This window comes from Mustela nivalis, assembly GCF_964662115.1.
Source record: "Mustela nivalis genome assembly, chromosome: 11".
NCBI lineage: Eukaryota > Metazoa > Chordata > Mammalia > Carnivora > Mustelidae > Mustela > Mustela nivalis.
Genome location: NC_139030.1, coordinates 67,365,461 through 67,388,040, shown reverse-complemented (window position 1 = coordinate 67,388,040; position 22,580 = coordinate 67,365,461). Strand labels below are relative to the sequence as shown.

General features: G+C 48.7%; 2 long non-coding RNA genes across 2 annotated transcripts; one reads left to right on the top strand and one right to left on the bottom strand.

Annotated features, from left to right (window-relative positions):
* The first annotated feature begins 956 nt into the window (after positions 1–956).
* LOC309843939 lies at positions 957–6,384 on the top strand. The gene is made up of 2 exons (XR_014300427.1): positions 957–1,079; positions 5,956–6,384. It is a non-coding gene; the product is annotated as an uncharacterized lncRNA (long non-coding RNA).
* LOC309843938 lies at positions 5,439–20,344 on the bottom strand. Its single transcript, XR_014300426.1, has 4 exons — positions 20,120–20,344; positions 8,910–9,010; positions 6,063–6,207; positions 5,439–5,790 (listed from the first exon to the last, which is right to left on the bottom strand). It is a non-coding gene; the product is annotated as an uncharacterized lncRNA (long non-coding RNA).
* Between the last annotated feature and the right edge of the window lie 2,236 nt (positions 20,345–22,580).

Below are 22,580 nucleotides of genomic sequence, written 5' to 3'. Positions count from 1 at the left end.
GAAGAAACAAAATTATACCTATTAGCAGAAAACATCACTGGTTTCCTGGAAATCCCGTGAGAATGATGGCGATGCCGAAGGCATGATCTCTGCCACAAGTCACCTTAGCCAAGGGCATATCCACAAACACAGCACTGTGGGTGAGTGCCATGGGTCGGGCCGTGTCCCCCCCCACCCCCCCGTCCACACAGCAAGTTCTAGTCCTCAGCGCCTCAGAACACAACCTCCTCCGGACGCAGGTCATAGCAGGTTTAATTGTTAAGACGAGGCCACCACAGCAGGTGTCCATCCATAGGACCAGTGTCTGTCCATAGGACAGGTGTTTGTCCATACGGAGAGGTGAGCTTGCTCACAGATGTGCCAGGGACACCCGGCTGGCCTTGGGCGCACTGCTGATGCTTGCCCAAACCAGGAACCTGCCGAGTGCATATGTCCTGTGACGTTGAGGAAGTGACACTGATCCCGGGATGTGCTTCCCAATGGCCCACACAAAGGGACTCTGAAGTGCACTGGTATCTGACCGGGGTGTTCAGTGTAGACTTGCCGCCTGTGTCCAGGGGCTCAGGGCCTCACCTGCGTGCAGCTCTGGATGTCCCCGGCTGGTCCAGGACCTGTGGGCAAATCTCCGAGCTGCCAATGGTTCCCAGACATGGACTCCTCCCTACGGCCCTTGGGGACCAGCTTCCTCCTCTGCCCCGGCCTCTGCCCCAGATGGGAAGCTGCTGCTTAGTTCCTCTTACGTGTTTATGTCGCTCTGGGGCCCATGGGATTGACACCCTTCAGGGAAGTCTGTGAATTTAAATCCTTGTTTCCAGCAATTTCCGGCTCCTTAGAACCATTGAAATGGGGTTTCCCTTCCCACCACTGACCCTGCAACCTACCAGCAGGCTCACTGCCATAGTCAACACAGAGTTGTCTGCTTCTCAGGTTTCCTTTGTATAGATGCACTTTTTATCAGAATTGAGCTCTGCTTCTGTAAGAGATTGTACCCTTCAAACTCAGAAAGGAAGGAATGTGAGGACATGCACCACATCCTGTCCAAACGAGGGCTTTGCTGTGGGCTAGTCCTGCGTGTCCCTGTGAGTCTGGTTCTGGAGCTGGGGTTGGAGAGCAGGGGAGGGGACTGGGTGTGGAGGGTTCCTGGTCCCCCATGAGGGGGCAGCTCATGCAGGTGTCTGACTTAGGTTCTGTCTGGGGCTCGAGGACTAACCCCTACCCTGGGCAGTGGTGCTGATTCAGCCTGGGGTTTACCAGAGGGGTGACAGTCACTGGCATGTTCTGTGATCTCTGGGAAATCTATCTCACCAAAGGCTGACAGACTGTATTTGGGAGAGCTGCTATAATTATGGGATCTTAATGCAATTCAGGTAGGGTCCTGGGTTATTTGGATGCACCCCTGAAGACCAGCCCCTTCCATGGCCATAAATCTTCTCAGAGACTCCCTCCTACAGGGGAGACTCTTCAGACGTCCCTTTAAGGATTCATAAGACATTAAATTATACTCCAGATCTGGATTTATGGCAAATTGGCCTCCCCCGTGCGAGGTGCTGTGTGTCGGCTCACAGACAGGCTGCAGATTTATTGGGTGGCTGTGGCCGAGTGGCTGGGGCACCTGCTGGGAACTTTCTGCTTCCTCCTGCCAGGCAGCTGTCACGAGCCTCTAAGGGACCTCCCTAATTTTCCCAGTTAGGTCTGAGCCTCAGTTAGGAAAAAGGGACACTTGTGCCCACCTCATCCTAGGATATATCCGGAGAACCTTGTTGTTGTTGCCCTGGCAATTCATCGTGGTGCGGAAACCAGTGTCACTGTCTGCATGGACCTGTAATTTGTCATTTTAGACTTGCTCAGCCTGGCTGGGCGTGACCTCCCCCAGAGCCTCCTGGGACCCCTTGTGTAAGGGCCTTTGTTTCCACCAACAGGGAGAAGATGGTCGGGGTCACAAAAGGAAGCCGCAGTCTTCAGCCCCAGGCATGTGGTCCTTCCCAGTTTTGGCTCCAGGATGTGAATGGCCCATGCTGTCATCTGGTGACTTACACAGATGCCCTGAGAGACTGTGGCCCTCCTGCTGGAGGATGGGCTGGTCCCAGCTAGGGAGGAAATAGCGCTGAGATAGAATGGGCAAGAAACCATATCCAACACATGGTCTGTGAGTGTCCTACATGCCAGCCCAGGACCGGTCAGCAAGGTTTATCAGAGTCTACAAACATGCACACAAGCCTGTTAACTCCTACCAGTCGGGGGAGGGGAGTGTCCACACCCTCAAAGCCCAGTCCTGTCTCAGGAAGGTGTGGAGACAGTAAACTCCCAGTGGCCTTCAGCTGCATCTGCACATGCAGTTTAAGAAACGATCATTAGTAAATTCAACTTAGCAGAGGTGCCAGAGGTGCACCTCACCTAGCAGGAGAGCGGGGAGGGCTGACACAGGACCAAGGACCCTGAGGGCCTGGTGCACTGGAGCCAGGAGACAGTCGGGGGCGCCCTGAGGCACCGCTCTGCTCCTTCCCTGCTCATTACAAAACCAGTCCTGTGGGGATACGGAGATGAAGAGCTGCTCCAGAGGAGTTCTCTGAACCTCCGCCCCTGGCTCTGCTCCCCCTTCTTGGCCTCTAGATGGATGACCCAGCACCTGGAATGCAAGCTCCTGACTCCCCGGGTCCCAGCTCTGCCCATGTTTCTATGGCCCCTCAGTCCAACCACCAGTAAATCTCTAGGCTCTGCCTCATGGGCTTGAGATGAGGGGATGCTAATCTCCAACATGTCCCACTGCTGTCACACTCCATGTCCCACTCCAAGGTGACTGGGGAGAATCAGCCAGATGTGGGAAAGGTGGTGGCACAATACAGAGCCCACCTACCCACAGAGCCCACTACCCATAGGGCCCAACTATCCACAGGGCCCATCTATAGCCACAGGGCCCATCTAACAACAGAGCCACCTACCCACAGGACCCCCATACCCACAGGGCCCACCTAACTACAAGGCCCACCTGCCGGTTCCACTTTTCCCATTCGGCATCTCTGCTCCTTTCCCCATGTCCTCTGGCAACACTTCAAGGTTCATCTGGGAGCCAACTAGGAGAGAAGGTGCCCTGGGAACAATGGTTAGGAAGGGGAATGATGAAATGGGGAGGAAGCCAAGAAGGAATGTTATCAACTCATGCCTGGGAGTGCATGGAAGACACAAAATTCCAAATCCAACAGGGGATTCCAGAAGGAGCAAGACTCCTCGCACTGGCTGTACCACCCAAGGGCACTACTCTGGGTGTTGATCACTGGCACCATTGTTCACTGCTGGGAGAGTCCTGGGGGACTTCTGCCCAGCCCAATGCCAACCCCCAGGCAACGGGTACCCAGATGTCTGTCCTGAGGTGGACCAGTGTACCTGAAGATGGGAAGTACCCAGGGAACATCTGGAGATGCGCTAAGAACTCCTGCTCTGTCTGTCCCTCCAGGTCACCCCGGGGTCATCCACTTGTCACTGATTGTGAAGAAAGTGATCTTCAAATCCTAGGGGGACAGAGTGGTAGACCCACCATATCAGGTCTCAGAAATGCACTTCCTATTTGAATTTCCCAGCAAGCTCCCAGATGCTATGTTCCATTAAGAGAAGGAGGTGTGGGGTGTAGGAATGGAGGGATCAAGCTGCAGAGAGGAGAAGGGAGACTTTTAGCAACAGTGTGGTCCAGATGACCCCTGGAACAATACACTAAATTGAGACAATGTGGGCTGTTTGAAAGATTGCCTGATACAAACAGGGTATTGCAGAATGGAAAATGGGCAGGACAGAATGATCCCAAATGCGTGTGCCCATGGGACGAGAAAGACTCTTGCAAGTGGCTGGGGAGAGCTGCTTGTAGGTGCACTGTCAGTGAAGATGGCGCCATGCCCACTGTAATCGAGGAAATAATGGTGAAATTGCTGTTCCTTCAAATCAGGTCCTCTCGGCCAGCAGAGCACGAATGAAAATTGAGTAGAAGGGACCTTGTGTTTCTGGTGGTGCTTGGAATATTACCTCCTGGGGGGGATTAGAAGGAGTCTGGTTTCTCTTTCACAAACTTTGTTTCAGTTCAAGAATAATTAGGGACACGATTTTCTAGTATTTCTATAGAAAGTCAAGTTTTTGTAAATGTTAATTGAATTTCCAGTTTCTGTGTTTACAAAAACCGTTTGGACAATTTTCTGTGGATATTTTCTTGGATGTGATAGCATTTCTGGTCTAATTATGTGTGTTGAGTACGCTATTCCAGATGTGACATTTTAAGTTGTGGAGAATTTTAGGTTGCACAGAAGTTTGTTAAAGGAAACAAGTCAAGTTCTAAGAGCCAGCCACGACCTGAATGTCGCGTCGCTTTCATAGTAAATTCATTCAGATTAGCATCAGCTTGAAAATTTATTTGTTTATTGTCTTAATCCACAGTCCATCATTCAAAATTGGGTCTTTTGACACAAATAAATAAGTTGCTTTGCCAATGCGTTCATCATACTTCTAAAATCACATAAGTTATTTTAGTGAAAAACATAGACAAAGACCACTGCCAGATAGTTTCCTGCCCAGAGGGTTGTGCTAAGAACCCTTTCTTCAGGCTCTGCACTGACTGGGCCTGGGCTCCACAGATAGCTCAGCTTCCATTCTACACTGGAGGGGGGTTTGGCCCACACCTGCCCACAATGCCTATTAATTTAAATAAAAAGTTACCCAACTTCTGAGGCACCTGGGTGGCTCAGTGTGTTAAAGCCTCTGCCTTCGGCTCGGGTCATGATCTCAGGGTCCTGGGATCGAGCCCCACATCGGGCTCTCTGCTCAGCAGGGAGCCTGCTTCCTCCTCTCTCTTACTGCCTCTCTGCTTACTTGTAATCTCTGTCTGTCAAATAAATAAATAAAATCTTAAAAAAAAAAGTTACCCAACTTTTAATTGTTTACCCAATCTATTAGATAGGAACTAGATCTGCAAAAATGTTTACATGAGGGGAGATTCAATTTCTTATGTTTGCATGAAAAATGTAACTGGCTTTCATCATTTCTCAGGGAAAGCCCTGGAGTTAGGGCCTGGGATGCCACAACGGTGAGGATGTGGCAGTAGGTACACAACAGATTAGTCCTGTTGCCCTTGAATCAGGATCAAGAATGACCTGATGAAACCATGACTTGGACGCATTGGATTTCCTTCCTGTTTGAGGGTGTCTGAGCAGTACCTGCCTCGGACGGCACCCAGCAAAGCCAGCTGGCTGCCAGCTCCGAGCCCACTGAGGAGGCGAGCCCAGGTGGGGACAGCCTGAATGTATCCCGCTGGCACTGTTTCTGTAGGGACACATTTCTTAGCACCTTCCCAGCCTTAGTGCCTCTTAATTAAATCAGTGTTCTCGGATTTTGTAACCCCAACTTGTAGCCAGCAGAAGATTTAAGAAGGATGCTAAGGCCTTAAATTTACCAAATGCAAATTAAGAAAAATAAATTTTGCTCACTTTTTACTTATTAAAAAAAGCAGAGCATATTGTGAACTGACTTGTTCTTTCCTCCCCCGTCGACACTGAGAATAGCCATACAGATTCCCGCCATTTTGATCAATCCTGTTCACCATGACTTGGTGTGTGGTGGATATTAATGACCCATTCACTTACTTTGAAAAGAATTTGCAAAATTGGCAAATTTGAATTCTCTGGTTAAAACAAGTCTGATAACCTCTTGGATATTTGAAAAAGGCAGGGCTATCGACCTCCATGTTTCCAGAGCTGACGAATCTGGGCTTCATTGGCAAGCTGCTGCGTTTTGTCCCTTGAGAGCTGACTGGCTCTGCCCAGAAAAAGGAGAGTCTGATTAGGATCTCACAACAAAACTGTTGTAGGTTAATTTTTATTTCCTTCAAGGCAGACGGACTTTATGAGCTTCTGTTTAATTATTATCTGTTGGTCCAAATCAGTATTTTTAAACTGATTCCTCATATAAAATCTCTCCTAGGCTGGGAGCATTCCGCCTCACGGCAGAGATGGTCAGCTCCACATGAAGTGAGAGTGGCTGTGGCAGTGGTGATTCTGTGAGTTTACAGCAACGTAGAGAATACCCACCCATATTTTCTATGAAGTAGGAAACATGCAGAAAGAGTAGGATGACAGTCCAAACTTAAGACACAACCAGTCTTTCGAGTGCTAATCATTCTTCCCAGGAAAACGGGCAAACCCATCGCTCAGATGCTTCCTCCTGCCGACATGCCTGCCATCAGTAAAGCAAAGAGTTTGGTTTAAGCCACTGATCAGTTTTGTGCTAGACTGTCTAAAATCTCATTGTGAATCCCCATTCGTCTTCCAATATTTACGTCTGCGTATCATATGCTATTATCACATGAATTACATAAAATTAACTGAAAATATATAAAATATTTTAAAAATATTTGATTCTTTTGTGAAAATTACATCAGCGGACTTTCCATTTTAAGAAAAATTTCCATTTGCAGTGAATTCCTCAACAAGTCAGTATTATTTGCAAATAGATATTTAATGTTTGAGTCCCTTGGTGGATGTAACTTGAAACAATGCTAACTTCTTTTACTCCTAACATTTTCCTCAGTGGAGTTTATTTGCTGAATCTGTGCTCACAGCCCTGTTGCAAAGAGAAGGGGAACAAGAAGCTTTTGGATAAATGGCACATTAGATTTCTGGCAGGACATCGCAGAAAGCTCAGGAGGCCCGGTCTGGGGAGCGTGCTGCTGCGGGAGGACCTAGAGCTGCTGCCTTTTACTTTAGAAACTTCGTGAAGGGGAAGCTTTGTCCTTGTTGTACCTACACCATTCCTTTGAGGAAGGAGAGTCCTTTTATTTATTTACTGCTTTCTTTTTTTATTATTATTAATATTTTTTTAACTTATTTATTTTTTTCAGCGTAACAGTATTCATTGTTTTTGCACCACACCCAGTGCTCCATGCAATCCGTGCCCTCTCTAATACCTACCACCTGGTTCCCCCAACTTCCCACCCCTGCCCCTTCAAAACCCTCAGATTGTTTTTCAGAGTCCATAGTCTCTCATGATTCTTAAATAATGTTTTTGAGAGCACAGATTGTATACCACAGTATCATTAAAAAATAAAAAAATTTTCAAACAATAAATTAATGGATATTTTCGCCAGAAAAATAAGACCAATGTATGCAGCCTGCAAAAGTCTGCTTTTAAGATATTGACTCATGTAGGATAGAAACAAAGGGATAGAATGAGAACCACCACAGTGATGGTAGCCTCTGATACTGGAACACACCAGGCCTGGTCCCTGATGGCCATGTCGTCACCCCTTGGGCCTCTGAGCACCTGTGGTATGAGCCGTTGTGGGCAAGCTGAGGGCCGGGAGCAGATGGATCCTGGGGTCCCCAGCCCTGTGTTTGCAGGAGGCATGACCAGCCAGGAAGGGCATCCACACAGAGGACAGTGTCAAAGGCTGTGCGCTCAGGGAGCGGTGGTCAGCAAGCGGCTACGAGAGTCAGTTAGTGCGTGTTGAACAAGAATGAGTTTGATTAGGAGAAATAGTGATCCTGGAGGAGTGGGAGGAATCTGGAAAGGGAAGGTGAGGGTGGGAAGACTGGCCTGGCTCCAGGCCCTGAAGATGGTGGGGCGTGTGCCAGCAAGTATTTGGAAAAGTATGTTGCTGAGCACAAAGAGTTGGCTCTAGGGAGCTGGTCCGAGTGGCTGTTGGGCACCCACATGGGAGGCCTCGGAGAGAGGCCGCCTGGTGACCCCGGGCACCCAGGGTGGACACAGAGATGTCCTCGGCTTCACTTGCTCTGGAGCCTTGGGGGGCCCACGGATGTGTAGGTATTGTCAGCAGGTGACGGGACAAGCATGGATGGATGGAGGCACAGACCTGAAGCTGCTTCCCATGGTTTGCTCCTTCTCTGTGTCTGTGTGTACGTGTGGACAGAAGGAATCATGCACACATCCCTAAAGTCTGGCTACTCACAGCCACCGTGGGCTCTGTGTGTCTCCTGGGTCCCCTGCTTCGGCCACAAGGTCCCCAGACCTCCTCAGAACATGCCACAGTGTCCGTGCCAACCAACCAGCCTTCCCGTCATTGACCTACAGAAACCATCTTGCGTCTGCCTTGAACCCAACTGCTGATGGGTCTTTGATAGTCTGCATTTATGGAGACACTTCACAGACACTGGAATTTACCGATTGCATGAAAATCTGATGACCCTAACCACTTCAGTCAGCCCAAGCCTCTGACCATGCTGCCATTCTCCACAGCGTCTGCCTCTTCTTCCACAGCTAGACTGGAACAGTGACCAGATCATTTCCCAGCTCTCCCGTCCTTTCTCAGCCACAGGGCCGCACACCGGACCCGCCACCTGGGAAATTACGGAGCCCTCGGCGTGGGTGAAGCACATTCCACACCCTTTGCTCTGGCACGGCCACTTGGGGCAATGGGATATTCACAGGGGGCAGGTCCAGCCCGTGCCCTCTTGGGCTTCTGCCACTCCCTGGGAAAGAGCCCCCTCCAAGAGTTTCCACCCCCAGCTGGGCCCAGGCTGGTGGGTGGAGCAGAGCTGAACCCAAACCTCCGGGGGCGGAGAGTGACTGCTGAAACAGAGCTCCATGTGACCACGGAGCAGGGCATGTTGGACACAGGCCCTGGAGTCTATGTGATTCCTGTACAACAAAAGCCAACGGACAGAGAAAATGGCCCCAGGAAGGGAGTCAGGGTGTACAGACCCCCAAAACATGCAGCAATGCTGTGAGAGCAGCTGGTCAGCTGAGGGCCACTTGGGGCAAAGCCGGCATCACAGGAGACAAAACAGTGCATCTCTCCAGGCTGTGGACACCCCTGAGGCCGTGGACACCAGTGAGGCTGTGGATGTTTGTGAGGCTGTGGACGCCTGCGAGGTGGCTTTCAGGCAGAATGCAAAGTGTGAGAGACACCGGACACAGACCTGAATGATCCTCAGGTGAAGACGGCGTCTCAGGAGAGGAGGTCTGAGGCCTGGTCAGAGGAGTTGTGCCCGGCCACGTTCAGCTGGACACGGTGCCCCACCTGCAAAGGTGAGACCAGCAGTCTGAGTTCTGCAGCTGTGGGGGACCACCCTCACCTGGCTCCCACCCCTTCCTCTTCTAGTCGGTCTTCCCGGAGCTGAGCCTTGCTATTGTTCTTCCTGTTGTTTCTTCTGTTACTGACACAGGAGTGGCATGACAGTGTGTAGGAATCAGGGGTCCGACTGTTGACCTGCGGAGCCCTACGCGGTGATCGCCACGGTCGCATCAGCTCGCTGAGCTAGGGCCTCCTGCTAGTGGTGAGAATAGTTGCGGTCTTCCGGCTTAGCGGCTGTCGGGTGTTACTCACTGGGCACGGAAGACACCGGAGCTTGTTGATCTTAGGGCAGGAAGTCTGTGCTCTCTGAACAGCACTGTCCCAGCCCTAGGCCCACCTCCACCACGGGTGCTGAGCTCTTTCACATAGAGCCCGCACACAAGTCAGGTTGGGGTCATTGTCTTTCTCTGTTGCACTTCACATGATGCCTTCAAGTTTCCCAAGTTGTCACAGACAGATGACAAACAGCATCCCTCCTGTGGCCACTGGCGTCCCCCTGCACCATCACACACCTCTGTCCATGCACCATCTATGGACTCGCAGGCTCTTCCCAGGTCTTGGCTGCTGGGAACTGTGCTGCCCAGACTACGGGAGTGCAATGTGTCTCCTCACAACCCGATTTTGTGTCCTGGGACCAAAACGCATGGGCAGGACCTTTGCTGTTGGTGCTCACTATAGCAGGAGAGATGAGGACGCGGCCCAGCTTGCCGTAACCAACAGGCAGAGTTTTTTATGTGTAGTCGTTTTTGTGTTTAATTTTCTTTGTTATGTTTGTTCATTATTTTTCATCTTCTTATTTTTCATCTGCATTTTACTGGATTGATCAAGTTTTCACTGTGATTTTCTTCTGCATTAGTGGGTTATAAATTTATAATTATTATAAAAGACGGCACTGTGTTCGTGTCCTGCCTGTGCATTTCGGTACATCTGTGCAAGCATTTCCCCAGAATGACGGCTGAGAAGTGATTATCTGACAAAACTAGGATGTACATTCTTCCTTTTATTAGATGCTATCAAACAGCCTGAGAAAAGACTGTGACAATTTATAGTCTCACAATGTTTGGAAAAACCACTATATTTTAACAAATACTGCATTAATTAACACTAATTGCTTCAACAATCAAACCCCTAAATTCTAGTCATTTCGCTCGATAAGAGCTGGCAGTACCTGGTCTCGAGGGGCCATGTGGCCAGGAGGCTGGGGACACGGGACTGTCTGTCTTCTGTCTGTGGCCCCAGGAGCAGGTGAAGGGAGGAGGTTGGGGAGAAGGACCTTCTGCATCTCCCCTCCTCCGGGAGCTTTTGTGTTCAGAGCCCACATTTGACCCTGTGCTGGAAGGACGCCGAGGCACTTGTGTCACTGGCCATGTGTACCACAGGCTGGCCTGAGCAGGTACTAATGACCCCACTTCGTATGTGTCCTGGGGTTGAGGAAGCTGCTGAAGGAAAACCTGCTCGCGGCCCTTTTCCCACCGTGCACTCGTGACTGTCGGTTCTCTGGAGCCACACACGCCTCTCTTCTGCCACCTTCCTGTCTCCCTGACCTGGGCCCTCCCACTCTGCCTCCACTGGCAAAGGGGTCCGGGGGGCTGCTAGGCCCCTCGTGGCTGCCATACCACGCTCCCCCCCATCCCCCTGTCCCCCTAGCAGCTCCCTCTCTGCGCGTCCCTGCAGCATGAGCCCAAAGCTTCAAACTCCTGCTTTCCCCACTGACTTTTTGTCAGATTTCTACCAGCAACTAGAAGTTTATCGAGTTCACAAGGAACACGGGCAGGTCCTTTTTTCCTACATTTCTCATTGTCCTTCATATACTTGAGGTAATTGTATCAGGTGTAAATGGGCTGAGAAGCAGGATGTCTCCCAGAGAATTAAACTTCTTAGCTAACATGAGTTACTGCTGTTTTCCTAGTAATTCTTTTGCTTTGAAGATAGTTTGTACTGATATTAGAAAAAGTAGAGACTACTGTTCTCTGGCTTGTGTTTGCCCAAAGAACCCTGTTTTCCTCCTTTTCCTTTCACTTTCTGCAGTTGGTATTGAAGGTGTGTTTCTTATAAGCCACACACAGCTGGGCTTGTGTTTTTATTCAGCTAACAAGCTTCGTCTAATTTTTGGCTCTGATCCATCCCAAATCCTTACCTCCAGGTGTTCCCCTGAAATCACAGACAACAAATACAAACTGAGGAATCAGGTCCAAGATGGTTTAACAGGACTGCACTGCACCACAGAACAGTGTAAAATCACGAGAACGCCCCTTATGGCCTTGGTCAGTGACAGAACTATCATTTCAGTCCAGTCGGGTTGCAGAAAGTCTCTGAATGGTCCTCTTGTTCTGAGAACAATGCACTTGGGATTTTAGAAAAACCTGCCATTGCTCAGGTTGGAGACTTGGAACTGGAACAGAAAACAAGTGTCTTCTTTCCATGTGTGCATTTCTAGGAAGTCGGGGCTCAGCTGGAGAAAATGTTGGTGTGAAGCATACACTCTCTGTAATGACCATCGTCTTTAAATGCTAACTTACTTGTTTCAGGCAGTTTCTAGATGAATGGAGACACCTGCTTACAACCAGTTTGACTCTGTTGTGGAAAGTTCCGAGTGGCTCTAGCGTCTACAGCAGCAAAACCTGTCAGAGACTCCTTGAATCTGGGCTCCCGCTATTGGGCTAGACTCTTGAGTCTGTCAGGCGACACAGGGTCACGTTCAACAGAGCCCGCCAGCGAGGTGCTGAGTCCTGGCTCTGGAATCCAGAGGCCAAGTTTCAGAGTGTTCCCCAAATCTTTGCGGGTGGCCCTGTCTTCCTGGGCGGCAAGGCAAAGAGATGGTAACAGGCATCTGCTGCCTCACGGAGAGCCCGATTTTCCACTTGTGAATAACAAGTGTTTCTCCCCATTCCGGTCATCCTGGGAACACAGGAACAGATCTTGATCTTTTCATAGAATGGCAAGATGCTAAGAAGAGGCACTTGCTGTGATGAGCACTGGGTGTGATGAATCTAAGTGATGTAAGTGATGAATCACTAAATTCTCATAAAGCCAGTATCACACTGTATGTTAACTAACCAAAATTTGAATAAAAATTTAGAAGATAGAGAGATAAATAACTAAGTAAGAACGGGGGAAAATGGCTCAGCCAGTGAGGAATTCAGTAGTATCTTTTTTATCTGGAAATCTCTGTATTTTGCTTTCATTAGGAGGATATTTTCATTAGGTACAGAATCCTAGGTAGACCAGCATGGACTTCAGACCATGAAGAGGTCATGGCTTTGTTCTGGCCTCCAATATCTTCAGTTGAGAAGGATGCTGGAACTGTCTTGTTGACAGTCTGACAGCAATATTCTCTTTTAACCTGGATGTTTTAAAGGTCTTCTCCTTCTTTGAATTTCAGCAGTCTGACCATGAGGTACCTTACTTTGGTCTTCTTTGTACTTATTATTCTTTGGTTCCTAGCACATCTTCACTCTTCCATCAGGTTCAGAAAATCTCAGCTATCACTGCGTGATGGAATCTTCTCTCTCCCCTCCAACTGGGAATCCCATCACATGTGACTCACTCCCCCCTTGCTTATGCTTTCTTCCCTATTTTTCTTGCTCAATCTGCATATTTTCATATTTCCTTTTGTTTCACATTCCAGTTCACTAGAACTTCCTTCATCTGTGTCTAATCATCTGCTGTTAAACATAGTCCTTGAGTTTTCATTTCAGTTATTCTACATTTCCACTGTTCCATTTCAAGTTTTCAGTTTCTAGTCCCTTGCTGCAGTCCTCAGCCTTGTCTTCTAATATATTAAATCCAACTATTTAGAAGTCCATGTGTGTGCAGGAACTCTCCTATTGGGTGTCCTGTGAGTATATTTCTATGATCTTTTATTGTTCTTCATTTCTTTATAAGGTGGCCTTGTTAAGCATGGCAGGTGTCCCTGTAGAGGCATCTGATCCCTTGAATGAGTTTGCCCTTCTCCAGAGAGGATTTCATCTGGCCCTGGAAGGGGTGAGGGCACTCAAATGCTAAAATGCTATGATAAACCAGACCCAGTCCAACCCTTGTGTGTCCTGGCCCATTTATGTTTCTCTCTTATTCCTTCAGAGGAACAGTGTGTGCCCTGGACCATGGGCTCCTCAACCCCCATGCTGTCCTTCCCTGCAGCTGCTGGGCTCTCTGCCAGGCACACACATTATGCTGCTGTGCCCATTTCTTCCTTCTCCTGGGTCTCAGCCTTGTGGTTTTACACTGGCTCATTGGCTTATGAATGGTCTACAAATAGATGTGTGATCCTCCTCACTGGGCAGTTGGTCTGAATTACACACTCCACCTATTTCAGACAAATCAAGTATCTTTACAACAGAGAATTCCCTTAGAATGATGATTTTTTTTTTTTTAGTGCCAAAGCAATCTTTTTTTTAAAAATTATTTTTTATTAACATATAATGTATTATTTGCCCTAGGGGCACAGGTCTGTGAATCATCAGGCTTACACATGTCAGAGCATTTATGATAGCACATACCCTTCCCAATGTCCATAACCCAACCACACTTTCCCTATCCCCCCACCCAACAGCAACCCTCAGTTTGTTTGTGAGATTAAGAGTCTCTTATGGTTTGTCTCCCTCCCAATCCCATCTTGTTTCATTTTTTCCTTCCCTACCCCCCAAACCCCCCACTTTTTTCTCTCAAATACCTCATATCAGAGAGATCATATGATAATTGTATTTGCCTGATTGACTTATTTCACTCAGCATAATACACTCTATTTCCATCCATGTCATTGCAAATGGTAAGATTTTGGTTTTTGATGGCTGCATAGTATTCCATTGTATATATGTATACCACATCTTCTTATTCCATTCATCTGTTGATGAACATCTAAATTCTTTCCGTAGTTTGGCTATTGTGGACATTGCTGTTATAAACATTCGGGTGCATGTGCCCCTTCAGATCACTACATTTGTATCTTTAGGGTAAATACCCAGTAATGTGATTGCTGGTCGTATGGTAGCCCTACTTTCAACGTTTTGAGGAACCTCCATACTGTTTTCCAGAGTGGTTGCACCAGCTTGCATTTCAAACAGTGAAGGAGGGTTCCCTTTTCTCTGCATCCTTGCCATCATCTGTTGTTTCCTGACTTGTTAATTTTAGCCATTCTAACTAGTGTGAGGTGGTATCTCATTGTGGTTTTGATTTGTATTTCCCTGATGCCGAGTGATGTTGAGCGACACTTAATGACACTTAAAGGATGATTTTTATGTGGCACTGTGGACAGACCTACATGCTTACAAAATCCATGTGTGGAAGCCCTCACCTCCAGTGTGTGTGCATGTAAGGCTGGTGAGGAGGTGATCAAGGTTCAATGAGGTCACAGGGTGGGTTCCTGATCCGATAAGATCACTGTCTTTATAAGAAGGGCAAGAGATCTAGAGTTCCCTGTCTTTCTGTGCAAACAGCCAGAGGACACAGTAGGAAGGTGGCTGCCTACAAGCGAGGTACAGGCTCTCACCAGAAACCACGTTTGTGGGCACCAAGATAATGGACTTCTACCTCCAGGACTGTGAGAAACAATTTTTTGTTGTTTAAGCCACTTCCTGGGCAGAGTGATATATGCGATGATATGATTCATTTTTTAAAAAAATATTTTATTTATTTATTTATTCAACAGAGACAGCAAGAGAGGGAACAGAAGTGGGGGGAGCCAGAGAGGGAGAAGCAGGCTTCCCACTGAGCAGGGAGCTGGATGCGGGGCTCGATCCCAGGACCGTGGGATCAGAGCTGAGCTGAAGGCAGACACTTAACGACTGACCCCCCCCCCCCAGGCACCCTGATGGTATGACTCATTATTTGAAATACAAAATATATGAGGTACATTGTAGCAGGCATCCCTTGAGCCACCTTAATGTACATAACTATACTTCTTAAATAAATAGTCTATTAAACAAGTAAATCCCGTAAGAACATCATAGATAAATTCCCATACATCCATGAGGTAGTATAATAACTAGACTTCAGAGAAGAAGTCACTGGGTGGTCTTCCCATGGTATGTGATGGGCAGAAGGGAATGCAACTAGCCCAGCTATAAGGTTAGAAGGACAGCAAATGCAGGATATGAAGAAAGAGCCGACTATAGCTTCCATCTTTTCTGTAAGAGGACCCTGGACTTGTTTCAGAGCAATCAGAAAGGCTCCGTCAATAACGTCTTGGGCAAACCCACTGGTTCTCGTAAATCTACTTGCTTCTACACATATTGTCCTTCCCTGGACTCTGGACCTTAGTTCCCATAATGTGTCCACCTGGATGTCCACCCCACATCCGGTCCTATGATGTTTGCCTCGTAAATCACACCTGTGATGTACCTACCCACTCTCGTGTGGCCGGTGGCAATGTGGTGAGAAAGCCCACTCATGGATCATAAACTAAGATGAGTTTTTCAAAAAAGTTTTCAAAATTTGCATTACTGGAGGTGAATAAAGTATGTTCAAGTGGTTTGTACGACTACGGATATTACTTCCCCACGGCTATAAATTCCCTCTAAGTCACACCGAGTCAGACACTTAATTAGTTCCTATAATTGTTAGGAACATTCAGAAGTGCTCTGAGGTATAGACACTGTTAGGGGTCAAACAGTGTCCCCCAGGGAGAATATGGTGGACTCCTACCTGCGAACATGACCTTGTTTGGGCGCACATGGGTCTTTGCAGATGCAATCAGATTGAGGCAGGGTCCCTGGGGTGGGCCCTAGTCCATAGGACTGGAATCCTTTATTTACTTATTTTTTTAAAATATTTTATTTATTTATTTGACAGATAGAGATCACAAGTAGGCAGAGAGGCAAGCAGAGACAGAGAGAGGAGGAAGCAGGCTCCCCGCTGAGCAGAAAGCCCCATGCGGGGCTGGATCCCTGGACCCTGGGATCCTGACCTGAGCCAAAGGCAGAGGCTTTAATCCACTGAGCCACCCAGGTGCCCCAGGCCTGGAATCCTTTAAAGAAGAGATCAGAATCACAGGGGGATGCCTGAGCAGGAAGGGCAGAGACGCATCTGCCAACTAAGGGACCCAGGGCCTACTGGCACCACCAGGAGCCAAGGGGGCAGGACAGACCTCTCCAGAGCCTTCCGAAGCAGCATAGCACTGCAGACACCTGGCCTCTGGGCTCCCGTCCTCCAGAACGGTCAGAAAATTCCTGTTGTTGAAGCGGCTCTGTCTTTGGTATTTGGTCACGATAGCTCTGGGAAAGTGTGCGGTGACCCAAAAGATTAAGGCCACATCTCTAACACTGTAGAAGAGTGTTCAGTACTTCATCTGTCAAGTGGGAGGGAACTGTGGGTCATAATCCCAGGAAACTAATAATAAAACTGACTCAAATCCCACAGTAATCTTTGGCCTGTGTTGAGGAAACACAGCTTAAAGATATAATCAAAGCATGTGCCTTTCAGTGTTGGCAATGGCACTGGGCCCCCGCCCTGCTGAGAACACCACCTGTCTCACAGCTGTTAATGGGCAGGAGGTACGGACCACATCCTGGTTCTTAGCTGAACCCCCGAAGAGTAAATGTGATGCTAGAAAGCAGGGTGCATATAATTTGGCCTGAATGAAGGAGGAGTGGGTGAGGTAAGAGCATGCAGGTGGGGGTCCGACTGGAGGTCTTGTGCAGGGGGGTCTGTGAACTCAGTCCCGCCTCCCACTCAGGGAACGACTCGGGGCAGGTGTGAGTGGCTGGCCCACCATGGCCACAGACATCCCTGGCCTGTCCCTGTTCACCACACAGCTCCTGTGGGACAGATTTGACCTGAGGTCCTGCACTGGGACCCAGAGTTGAAGAAAGGGCAATTGTAGCCAGAGGAGTTCCAGCAAGAGCCCCGGTGCTCGGGAGAGCAGGGCTGCCTCGGTAGAGATGAAGACCTGCCCCAGGCCAGGAGGGGTCTGCCCTTCATTCACTGGGAGCGCATTGCAGAAGAGATGTGCTCTAGCTAACCACCAGAATCCTCAGGGGTGTGAGGAAGCCAAGAGCAGGGAGCCCTATCCCCACCCTGCAGGTGTCCAGAGAGGCTTCCCTGAGGCCCCACAAGTTCACACCTTCTCCCCACCTGGGCAAGCTCACCTGCAGGAGCTCACCTGTGCAGCTGTGGCTTCCCAAGGCCCATGGGATGCTGCTGGGATGTGGACGCCCAGTTTGCATGTGGCTACGGTTGAAAGCACATGTGTGGATAGGCCATAGGGTGAGCATGGGAGGCAAGACACAGATGGAAAAGAGGGGGATGGACGAAGGATGAAGGAAAAGCCGAAGATGTGGGAAGAGAAGCCCAGGGCACATCCTCTGTGCATGGAGTGGGAGCCCTGCAGGATGTGAGATCTCCAGAGCTGGGGCAGTGCCTCCTTAGAGTCAGGGAAGGAGGAGACAGGGGCTGGCTCCTGAGAGGGCTGCCCTGGGAGCACCTGGGTGCCCGCTGTGGGCTCATCTTTCCAGTTGGTGGGGGCAGCTGGTAGCTGTCTGCCAGGAGCTGTCTGTTGGGAGGCAAACTTGCAGCCTCAGCTGTCCTGAACTATTCAGAGATAAATCTGTCCCACAGATTTATTTAGTTTGTCTCCTCTCCAAACTAATTTGCAGCTAATGGTTTTTAAACCAGGCCGAGGAGATATAGGAACCTGCTCCTGTCACCTGGTAACCTGGTCCGTCTGTGAAATCATTTTGCATTGACCTTAGACCCTCTCTTTGTGCTGCTTTTGTGGAAAATCACTGTTGGAAGTGGGGGAGGTGCTGGTCTTGGGGTGTGCGGGAGGGTGGCCAGAAGCAGGAGCATGCACAAGGGGAGGGAATGAGATCAGTTAGGATTAGGGCTTGGCCCGCCTCCCTCTGGATAGGCCAGGTCTGGTTCAGACTCTCCTGAGAGCAAAGCTAAAATACTTGCTGCGGCATAGGAACCCCCCGAAAGAGCCCCAGTGGCCAACGCTGGGGCCATTCCACCAAGAAAAGAAACGAAGTGGTATTGGGTTATAGCCCAAGTATAAGATAAATACACCTGTGTCCAGACAGGTCTAAGTAAATGACCACATAAACCAATGGACAAGGAGATGCAAATGTCCCCCACGCCAGAATTCCAAACACTTCATGTAGATTCTCTGTCCTAAGGGCTGAAGTATCACTCAGTGTGGGCAGCGACTTCTGGAGTGCATATAACCCAGAAATGGGGGACAGTGACGGTTGCTTAGCCGGGTGCCCCCAGTGTGGACAGCATGCCCTTTATACTTCACCTCTGTGGTCCTCCTTCCCCCAGATAACTCCAGTCTAACCCCGAGAACAAGGGGTCCCAGTAGAGGAGCATTCTAATCACAAAGCCGTTCAGGTGTCAAATCTAGGAGAGTCTGGGCAGGCATCCCAGCCCAGGGGAGCCCGAGGAGACGTGAGGACCACCCATCCTTGTCCTGCGGGAGGGCTGTGGCAGAAAACCAGTATTAGGGTAAACAGAGGAAATCCAACTAACAAGTGGACTTAGTCGACAATAAGGTATCCATATCTCTTTATTGTTACAAACACTCTCTACTGAGGTAAGATATTAAGAACAGGGACCATGAGTTGGAGTAGAAGGGATGCTGCGTTGTCTTCAGAATCTTTCTTTAAATTAAAAACTGCTCTAAAATAAAATGTCTATTAAAAACACATGTTGCTGAGAACATAGATTATGATTTGCCAGACCAGTAAGGCGATACTCTATATATTGCTTATACAGTGAAATGATTTAGTTATTAATAATATTAACATTAGTTAAATCTAGTTAAAAATCTAGTTTAGAAGGGAGTTGGGGTAAATTGGAAGGGAAGGTGAATCATGAGAGACTATGGACTCTGAAAAACAATCTGAGGGGTTTGAAGTGGCGGGGGTGTGGGATGTTGGGGTACCAGGTGGTGGGTATTATAGAGGGCACGAATTGCATGGAGCACTGGGTGTGGTGAAAAAATAATGAATACTGTTTTTCTGAAAATAAGTAAATTGGAAAAAAAATAACTGTAATTAAAATAAAAACTTTAAAAAAAATCTAGTTTAAAAATCTGACCCATTCAGAATGAAACTAGACCTATGACATAAAATGCTATATATGTTTCAGATCATTTAAAACAAAATATTTACAAAAGATCATCTGGGATCTTCAAAATAATGAAAATATTTGAATTTCTGTGTGCTGGCTGCTCACCACACTTCATGAGATCACACCCTCCTGAGATCACACCTTCCTGAGGCCTCACCCTCCTGAAAACACACCCTCCCGAGATTACACCCAACCTGAGGTCACACCCTCTTGAGATCATGCCTTTCCTGAGATTACACCCTTTCTGAGGTGACACCCTCCTGAGATCACAACCTCTTGAGATCACACCATATGAAAATCACACTCTCCTGAGGTCACACCATATGGAGATCACACTCTCCTGAGGTCACACCCTCCTGAGAATACACCTCCCTAAGATTACACCTAACCTGAGGTCACACTGTCCTGACATCACACCCTTCCTGAGGTCACACCCTCCTTGGATCACACCCTCCTGAGGTCACACCCTCCTGAGATCACACCCTCCTGATTTCACTCCCACCTGAGGTCACACACTCCTGAGAATACACCCTCCTGAGATTACACTCAACCAGAGATCACACCCTTCCTGAGGTCACACCCAACCTGAGATCACACCCTCCTGAGATCACACTCTCCTGAGAATATACCCTCCTGAGAATACACACTCCTGAGGTCACACACTCCTGAGATCACACTCTCCTGAATTCACACTGTCCTGAGATCATACCCTTCCTGAGATCACACCCTCCTGAGATCACACCCCCTGAGAATACACCCTCATGATATCACACCTCCCTGAAAATGCACCCTCATGAGCTCACACAGTTCTGAAATAACACCCTTTCTGAGATCACACCCTTCCTGAGATCACACCCTTCCTGAGATCACACCCTCCTGAGATCACACCATCCTGCAGAAGTATGGACTTGCTCTCTACTACTGATGCCACCTGGAATTGAAAAAGAATCAAGGGACAGGGATCCCCCAACACTGCTTCAGCCTTACCTCTTCCACCGTCCGTCCATTAACTGTTGGGAAATTTAGGTGATTAGCAGGGTAGTCCAAGCTGTCTGCCATGTAAACAGATTAGGATTCATCCAATCAACCGGGCTGAAAGAAAAGCTACCTTCCTTCTTACAGAAGCTGTTTTATGAACAACACAGAGTAAGTGAGAATAGTCTCTGCTCTAGGCAGGACAAACAGAGTGTGGTCTCTTCAAAACCAGAAGGGTTACCATGAGACTGGTAGTCACTTATTGTTTGGGTTTTAATTACAGGTTTCAGTTGCTCCTTTATCTACAGTGGTCATGCCAGGGGCCTGGAAGCCTGCTCTGTGCACTGTGCTCTGGATTGTGTGACAACCTAATTTTCACAAGACATGCTACCAACCAAGAGACCTTAAAATTATCCCCCGCCCCCTCTGTTCTCTGAGACACGATTCATCTGTGCACGCCCCCATCATTCTACATGCAGGGTGATGGTCACCTCAGTCAAACCTGCCAACAGCCTGTGCAGCAGCCACACGTGCGCACAGACTCATGGGAACTGTGGCCACAGACCAGACCCCTTTCAGACAAACGGAGGGCACATTACCACGCTGGCCTGTGGCTCACACAGAAGCATGTGGGTCAGACCTGGGGTGTGCTGCAGAAGACCTCAAGGCCCAGGGAAGAAAAGCATTATCCACTTAACCGAGGGATGACCGGTTCCTACTGCACAGTCCCTAACTGGGTCTGTCTGAGAAGCTCCATCCCTGGACTGGACCATGACTCCAGTTAATTGTCTCATGTTACTGTTTAAACACATGGTCCAAGTTCATTTGTTTCCAAATAGAAAATACTGATCCTTTGAGAGATGTATGATCCAACATCTTTATTCTGGTCACAAATGGCGATCTCTATGGACGCTCCCAGGGGCTGAGATTCCAGAGTGCGGGGCAGCTCAGATGCCTGGGGAGAGCCGCTGGAGGGTGAGTCATACATCACAGACACAAGTCTTCACCAGCCCCACTGCTTTCCCTGTTTCCTACAAGGGCTGTCTGCTGTCGGTCTTATCACTGTTTAATTACGTCCCGTGAAAGATGCACTTGGTCTTCTCCATTGTATAGGCCACATCAGTGGCTGTACTTAACACCTTTTGTAGACATTTGATGGCAAGAATTCTTAAGGGAGACAAGGACAAGGGAGAGGACCTGACCTGGGGGCCGACATGACCAGGGCACAGTCTTTGAACAGCTGCAGGGATGGCCCCTGCCGCCAGTCTGCTTGATGACCTTGCTGCCCTGTGCCTTGTGCCCTGCCAATGTCACCTGTTCCCTACAGGAAGCCTCTCAGTCCTGCCCTAGCTGACGGTCTGCAGGTTCTGACCCCTCTCAGACTGTCCCTGTTGCTCACCATCGTGACTTAAACTGGGGATGGCTGTGACTCCAGAGCCCCAGGAAGGAACCTGAGGGGATACAGAATAGGAGCAACAGAAATAGCCTGCCAGCTGACAAGTGAGCAGCCCCTCCTCCCTTTCCGTATTAAACACTCACTGTTCCAACAATAGGAAGTTGTCTTCATGAAAATCCATGAAAGAGAAGTGAGTCTTTTATCCAGTGACTACTAACCTGAAGATGCAAATGGCCTATTCTGCGAAGGTCATTCTTGTTCTAAACAGAGGGCATTCTGCTTGGCCTGCTTCCCACTCCTCTTGCTGCCTTTCAGACCCTGTCCCAAAGGGGTCCCGCCCTGTCGAGCTACCCTTGTTGCCAGTGATGCCCACCTACCATGTGTGGCTGTGTAAGGGACGCTTCCCGACATTCACACCCAGAGGACACACGGGGTCTTGCAGGGTCCACATGCTCTCCTGGGCTCTGGAGAGGAGGACACCATCACCGACAATTTACTCAGTTCCCTCCCCCTCCTTTACTCAGTCCCCTCTGTTGGGTCCGTTATCAAAGGAACGAGACTGAGAAAAGTTATGCAGAGCCTTATTCTATGCCAAGCATTAGAAGTTAGACTGACCGGCCAGGGAAATGAGGCTGAGACAAAGGGAAGGTTATGTAAAGCTTTATTCTATGCCAAGCATTAGAAGTCAGACTGACCGGCCAGGGCTGCCTCCGAAGAGAGCGACGCCCCTTGGTCTTACAGGCTAGTTTTTATTGGGCACAATCGCAGACATCTGCATATGTGGCTTTGGCTGATTGGATGTCTCCTACCTGTGTGTTTTAGTAACGGTTACCAATGGCCTTGTTTTAGGTATGTAATAGTTACCTGGAATTGGCCTTGTTTTAGGTGTGTGTTTTAGTAACAGTTACCTTGTTTTAGGTGTTGTGTTTTAGTAACAGTTACCTGGAACCAAGAGCAGTAACTTTTCTAGACAACAAAATGTCCACCTAGGCAACATGGAGTCACTATGGCTAAGTAGGCCCAGGCAGGCCCAGGGGGTTAACATGTTTTAACGTGGAATCGACCCCAACACCCTCC